This window comes from Chinchilla lanigera, unplaced genomic scaffold, assembly GCF_000276665.1.
Source record: "Chinchilla lanigera isolate Chin_1 unplaced genomic scaffold, ChiLan1.0 scaffold00062, whole genome shotgun sequence".
In the NCBI taxonomy this organism is placed as follows: Eukaryota; Metazoa; Chordata; class Mammalia; order Rodentia; family Chinchillidae; genus Chinchilla; species Chinchilla lanigera.
In genome coordinates, this window is record NW_004955463.1 from 233991 (window position 1) to 241829 (window position 7839).

Genomic DNA, 7839 nt, shown 5'->3' on the forward strand with positions numbered 1-7839 from the left:
GGCAAGAGCGTCCCATTGTGTGGCATGTATTCCCAGGGGTTTCTCCATGTCAGGATAATTTATGCACATCCCTGGGGGGGCCTCCATGGCTGGCACATGGCGGGCCAATTGTGTCATTGCTTCTCTGGGCCATCATAGTTCTCTACCGTGCAGCGGTGGCTGGTATAAGGGCTAGTGTGTGCCAGCACATGCCACTGTGCAGCTTCCCAGACACCAGCTGCCTACCTCCCAGGTGCCTGCATGGCTGGAATCTGGCCCAAAGGCCAGAGCTCCCCACCGTTCGGCTTCCTGGGTGCAGGTGGCCCACTTCCTGCTCTTTTTAAAATCACTGTTGTTTGTAGTATAGCTTGAAGTCAGGTATTGTGTATTGTGATGGTTCATGATTTGCTCTTGTTGCCTAAGATTGGTTTTTCTATTCTGGGCCTCTTCTGATTCATATGAAATTTAGGGTTGCTTCCTCTAGATCTGTGAAGTACACTCTTGATATTTTGATTGGGACTGCATTAAATCCATGCAACAGTTTTGAGAGTACAGCAATTTTTACAATATTTGTTCTTATTCAAGACCAGGGGCCATCTTTCCATTTTTGGATGACCTCCTCAATCTCCTTTCTCAGAGTACTGGAGTTTCATTTGCAGAGCTCTTTCACTTCCTTGGTAGGTTAATTTGTAGGTATTTAATATTCTTGATCTTGATGCTAATATAAATGATATTATTTTCATAATTTATTTTTCATTGAGTTCATTATTTGTATGTATAAATGTTATTGATTTTTCTGTATTGATTATGCATCCTGCTATGATGTTGAAATTGGATATTAATTCTAAGATATTTTTTGGTGAAGTTCTTTGAGTCTCCTATGCATTTGCATGTATTTGCATGTCATCTGCAAATAATGATAATTGTACTTCTTCCTTCCCTATACGTCTCTCTTCTATTGCTTTCTCTTGCCTGGTTGTTATGGTTAATATTTCATATACAATGTTGAATAGAAGTGGTGATAATGGGCATCCTTCTTTCATTCATGATTTTAGAGGAAATTCATTTTTTCCCCATTTAAAATAATGTTAATATGATGGTATGTCATTAATAGCTTATATCAAATTTAGGTATGGTCCTTCTATATCAAATTTTTTCAAGGTTTTTGTGAAGAGATTTTGGATTTCGCCAAAAGTCTTTCATGCATCTATTGATATGATCATGTGATTTTTTTTGTCCTTGTTTCTGTTTATGTAGTGTTATACTTTATTGTTTGTCTTAGAAAACCATCCTTGAATCTTTGGGATGAAATCTACATGGTGAAGATGCATGATATTTTTGAGGAGGTATTGCATTTTAATTCACTATTATCTTGTTGAATATTTTTGCATCAATGTACATTAAGGAGATTGGCCAATGGTTTTTTATTTATTACTAGATCTTTATCTAGTTCTAGAACCAGAGTGATTTTGGCTTCCATAATGAATTTGGAAGTATTCTAGCCCTTTCAATTTCTTTAAAGAGCTTGAGGAGTCTCAATGATAACATACCTATGATTTTGTAGAACTCAGCAGTGAATCCATCACTCTCTGCCTTTTTTCCATTTAGTAGATTTTTTATTACTGTCTGTATTTTATTGCTTTTATTAGAATATACAACATTTTTGTGTCTTCTTGGGTTTGTTTTGGTAATTTATATGAGTCTAGGAAAATGTCTATTTTTTCCAAATTTTCCAATTTGTTGAAGTACCATTTTTTGTAGTAGTTACTATCTTCTGGATATTCATGGTATGTGTTATCACTCATCTATTAAATTTCTGTTTATGTTTTTTGTGTGTGTGTTTTGTTTTTTTCAGACAGGGTCTTGCTATGTAGCCCAGGCTGGCTTCGAATTCACCATGTAGCCCCAGGTGGCCTTGAACTTGCAGCAATCCTCCTGCTCTCTTTCTCCTGAGTGCTGGGATTACAGGCATGCACCACCATGCCCAGCCTCTATTTCATGTCTAATTGCATTAATGTAAGTTTTTTCTCATTCTTTGCCAAGTTTGTTTAAGATTCATCTGTTTTGTTTATTTTTTCAAAGAACCAGGTCTTTGGTTTCTTAATTCTTTGTACTGTTTTCTTAGTCTCAATTTCCCCTCTACATCTTTATGATTTTCCACGTGAATTTCTGTGTGAGGCAGTATTGTTATTGTTTCTCCAGTATCTTAATGTTTCTCATAAAGTTATTTATTTGTGCTCACTCTGTTTTCCTAATGTGAGCATTAATTGCAAGAAACTTTCCTTTTAAAACTTCTTTTATCTCAGAGGATCCAGTGAGTTATATAGGCATTATCATTAACTTCCACAAACTGCTTAATTTCTTTCTTAATTCCTCTGTGACCCATTAGTTGTCATGGAGTGTGTTAATGATTTTCCACATGCTTCTAAATTTTCTGTGATTTTTTTCTCTTTTTTGTCTATTTTTTTTGGAGACAGGGTCTCACTATGCAGTTCAGGCTGGCCTTTGAGCTCACTTTGTAGCACAGGCTGGTCTTGAACTCAAAATGATCCTCCTGCCTCAGCCTCCTGAGTGCTGGGATTACAGGAGTATGTCACCACATCTGGCTTGTGATTTTTTTCTATGATTGATTTCTACTTTCATTGCACAGTAGTCTGATAGCACATATGGTGTGATTTTAATTCTTCATATTTATTTAAGCAGGCTTTGTGGACTATCATGATGCAATCTCTCTTGAAGAAAGTACCATATGCTGCAGAAAAGAATATATATTCTGTTTTAGTGGGGTGGAATACCCTGTAGAAATCTATTAAGTCCATAAGTTCAAGGGTGTGGTTGAGGTCTGACTTTTTATGATTTTTGTTTAGTTGATCAATTTCTTTGTGAAAGTGGAATGATAAGCTCTCCCATTATCAGTGTGTTAGTATTTATTTTTACATTCAACAGTAAATGGTACCTCAGTTCATGAGCTTAATTCTTTCCATGATTCGGGTCACAAACTGAATTGGATGAGAACTGATTCAAATTTCCTCTTAAGGTCAACATTAACCTATCCATTGAATTTGACTTGGTTCTCATCTAATTTTGGTTTGTGACCAGAAATGTGGAAAGAATTAAATTTCTGAACTGAGGTACCACTGCATTTGTTACATGATGATAGCTGTTCTAGTACTTGGAGTATAAATATTTATAAATGTTATCTCTTCTTGTTGAATTGTTCCCTAAACTAGTATGCATTGATTTTCTTTATTTCTTCTAATCAGTTTTAGCGTGATGTTTACCATGTCTGGGGTTAAACTAGCTACCCTTGCTTGTTTTAGGGGCTCTCATGCATGAAATATTGTTTTTAATCCTTTGGTTTGTAGTTTATGAATATCTGTTTGGGTTAGATGAGTTTCTTGAATGCAACAGACTGTTGGATTCTGTTTCTTTCTTTATCTAGTCTGTCAATCTGTGTCTTTTAATTGGGGAGATAAGGCCTTTAACACTGAGTGTTATTAATGAAAGATGTTGATTTCCTCCTTTCCTTGAACTCCTTTTCTTGTTGATGACTGTATTTTTGTTCTTTTTATTATCTATTTATCTTTCTTGACATATTTCTTGCAACCTGAATTTGTTTGTTTGTTTTCCAGTACCAGGGATTGAACTCATGACCTTGAACTTGCCGGGCAGGCACTGTGCCACTGAGCTAAATCCCTAGCCCCCTGAATTTTTGACTTTGTTAGATTGATCATCTCTCCAGGATATTCCTCAGTACTTTCGAGAGTGCTGGTTTTCTGTTCATATATCTTTTGGACTTTTTCATGAAATGTCCCTATTTTTCTACTTTTTATTTTGGTACCAGGAATCATACTCAGGACCTTGCATTTGCCAAGCAGGTGCTTATGCCACCAAGTTATATCCCCGGCTCGCTATCTATTTTGAAGGAAATTTTTTCTGATATATTAATCAGAGTTAGAAGTTATTTGTTCTCAGCACTTGAAATAATTGACTTTAAACTCTTCTGGTCTGTAAGATTTGTGTTGAGAAGTGTGGTGCAATTCTACTGGTTTAATTTTATATGTGATTTTTTTGTTTTGTTTTACTCTGCTTTTAAAATTTTGTTGGACAGCCAATTTAATAAGGGTGTGCCCTGGTGAGCTTTATTTTTCATCATAGTTTTTGGTGTTGTGGAAGCCTCACTTGCATGTTGATCAATTTTCACATATTTAGAAAATTTTGTTATGACTTCTGTAAATGTACAACAATTCCACCTATGTTATCTTCTAGCTTTTCTCTAATTCCTTTTTGTCATCTAGTAGCTTCCGGATGTTCTTTTCTTGTTTTTAGAGTGGTTCCTCAAAACTTACCATTTTGTCCTCAATTTCAGACACTCCTTACATTGGTCATTTTTGAAATTTATGAATTCTATAGTTTTTTATTTCAGATACTTTGGTTAAGTTTTTTGATAGTGTGTAGATATACATAATGATCATATTCATCATAGAGAATGTGTACCCATACCTGATTTTTTTTTTTTTTTTTGGTTTTTCTCCAGTACCAGGAACTGAACTCACGACGTTGTGCTTGCCAGGCAGGCGCTTTTGCCGCTGAGCTAAATCCCCAGCCCCTACCTGATATATTTTGATTCCTGTTTTTTTCTCCAATCCTCTCTTCTCCCTCCAACCCATCTTCTCATCTCTATTTGCAAAGATTTATTTCCATTTTATCTTTTTAAAATATTTTTTTTCCTTTTCCATTCATCCTGTTTCCCCTTCCTCTACCCTAGTTCTTTCCTTTTGAACAATTTCTTCCAATTTCATGTCTACTGTAAATTTTGGTCCTCATTTACTCTCAGTTTCTCATACCAGGCAGACAATGTGATGTTTACACGTGTGAGTCTGATTTATTTCATTTAAGAGTATGGTCTCAAATTGTATTCATTTATGTAAAAATGCCTCAAATGTATCCATATTTATGGTAGAGTAGTACTCCACTATATAAAAAACCACATCTTCTATACTTCAGGTATATATGTCTGACAAAGTTCATGGATTCTGCACCGCTGGTGTATGTCATTCATGTTTTAAACTATTTTATTTCAGCTCTTCCAATTTATTACCTAGTTCCCTCAGATCCACACTGGACATATTGAGTGTCATGAAATTTTGGGTCATATTCTCTTTGTATGCACCAAGTTTTTTCATCTCCTCTTTAATCTTTTTGTAAAGTTCTGCTACCTGGTATTTGCTTTCATCTCCATTTATGTCTCCCTTTATCTGCTTATGAAAGTTGAGAAATTTTAGGGGTCCTTTGTTGCCTTGTTTTTCTATGATCCTATGTGTATGTACATTTGTTTTTATACCCTCGCATTTTTTTCCTCCTTTTTTAGCGCTGATTGAGGTGTAATAGGATCAGAAGAGCTTGTCATTTACATAGGATTTTTAGTAATGTAGTGCCTTCCCATAATGTAGTCAGGTTTATATATCCAGAGATAGTATTTACCCCTTCAGATATTTAACTGAAGTGATTTTGACTCTGTCTCTATGTTTTGCAGAAAGAATTACTTTGGGTTATAACAGCATCAACAGATCCAATCTTACATATATTACTTTATATAATAGAACTTGCATTTACATTTTCATCCTTTATCTATCCTCTATGCAAATTTGTTCATCTATTGTTAGTCACTGTTCTGCCATGAGGTAGCAGGAGTAGAGGGAAGAGGTTCAAGGACGGGTGAAAGTAGAGTGTAAGAAAATAAAGTGGGAGATTGGTAAGGTTGATAGTGATAGATAAGAAAAAGAAAATTTGACATAGAGTCAGATTCTGCTGCAGCACTTTTAGTTTAGTTGAAGGGTTAGTGTTGAGAGTTTTAAGAAGATAACTGTGGCGGGGCAGGAGCAAGATAAGGGAGGAGGAAGGTTTACTTTGTAATAGAGGAATGCTATATTGCTATTGGAATCTGTTGATAGGTTTCCATAACTGCAGTGAGGACAGTGGGCTAAGTAACACACACAAGAACCAAAAGAATAGGATGGGAAAGTGATGGAGACCACTACAAAGCAGCCCAAGCAGGACTTAAATTAACCAACGGGCTCTTCATATTTACTTGTGAATCTGCCCAAGGCCTAGGCCCCTTTTCTGGACATGGGTGGTGGACTCATAAGTGAACCTCTGTGAGTCACTGATCCCTACTGAGGCCTGTAATGGTGGATGAAGCTGGAAAACCTCAAAAGATAAGATGAGGTCAGAGCCAAAGACACCTGCATCCAACCTCAACTCGATAGAGACTGTAGCCTCAGACATCTCACTGCTGGGTGGATTAACTTAATATCTTACTTGGAGAAGTCCTTGAGTGGTCCACCCTTCTTGAGTACTGCTTTCTCTTATTCTGATAGCTAAATAAATATGGGCCACCCAGAGAAGGTCTTGGTCTTAGCCCTGAGAGAATCTCAAATTCTGTGAGAGGGCTTTGATCCTCTTGGAGTCCTAAAATCACTCATTTTGCCTCTTTTATTTAGCCTATGTTGTACAATCCTCTGGGAGTTTGCAGACTTAATCAGCCTGCAATAAGGGATATTATTAACCTGATAAATGGCACCTGAACAGGGACCAATAGTCCCTGGACTAGAAATTTTTAGCCTGAACAAGTAAGTCTACCTAGATTGGAAAGTGTGGAAGATAGAGAAGGCTTTCAGAGGACAAAAACTTCTCTGGTGGTGCCTGGACAAAAGAGGGAAGAAAAGCATTCCATAGGGAATAGGGTTAAGTTTCTTGCTGTGAACAAGCCATCTTTATCCAAGAGTAATATGGGCCAAAATTTGTCAACTGAGGAGCAAAGATACATAAGCTGCCCCAAAGTTTCCTTCAACACTCAGGGGCTTCTGTGCCCAAAAAAAGACTTCAAAAAATGTTACAAGAGGTAACCAAATATAATTCATGGTTTCCTAATTACACTGACAATTGGGAAAGAGTTGGAAAAAATCTTAAGAAGGCACACAGTGCAGGAAAAATCATTTTCCCTGAGACATTCTCAACTTGGAATCTAGTTCATTCAGTTTTAAGTCCATTGCAGAACTTACAGTCAAAAGTCTGACTCAGACACAGAGGAAACAAAAGAGCTCCCAGCAGAGACACTTAGGCAGAAGCAGGAGCCTTTCAAAAGAATATGCCATGGCTCTATCTAGAAATTTACAGACTTTAAAGGAACAAGCAGCCACAAAAGAGAAATCACTGGGATCCCCACTTGCTTCCCAGATGGAAATCAGTGAAATGATTGTAATGAGGAGATAGTTTCTCATTTGCCTTTTGAAAGTCAGACGCTAAAAATCTTAAACAAAGTGTTGTTAATAATGGGGCATGGAACACATCAGGCATGTAGCACCAACATGCCTGTCTCCTGTCTAATTTCTTCATTTTGATGTACAGTTTAAAAGTCTTGATTTAGAGCAGGCTCAAAGAAACAGAGTGGGTCTTAATCTATGTCCAGAAATAAATGAGGAGATGCTTTCTGGGACAGGACACTATGCAGTCCTTTGGGATCAGCTCCCAGGTCCTCACAAGCTGTATTCACAATTGGCAGATTTACTTAAAAGGGTATGGGCAACTATTCCAGAGGATCAGACTCTTGTGCAGTCCTTCTTACATATCCTTCAAGGGCCTAAGGAACCCTTTACTCAATTTGTGGCTAGATTATAAGAAGCTGTTTGCATACAAGTTTCAAACACACAAGCTGTAGACATTCTAATTCTACAACTGGCATATGCAGGCACTAATCAAGACCACAAGCAAGCTTTAAATCCTGTAAAATCAACCAATGATCTGATGACATATATTTGAGCTTGTCAGGATATTGGAACTGAATCATATAAGACAACC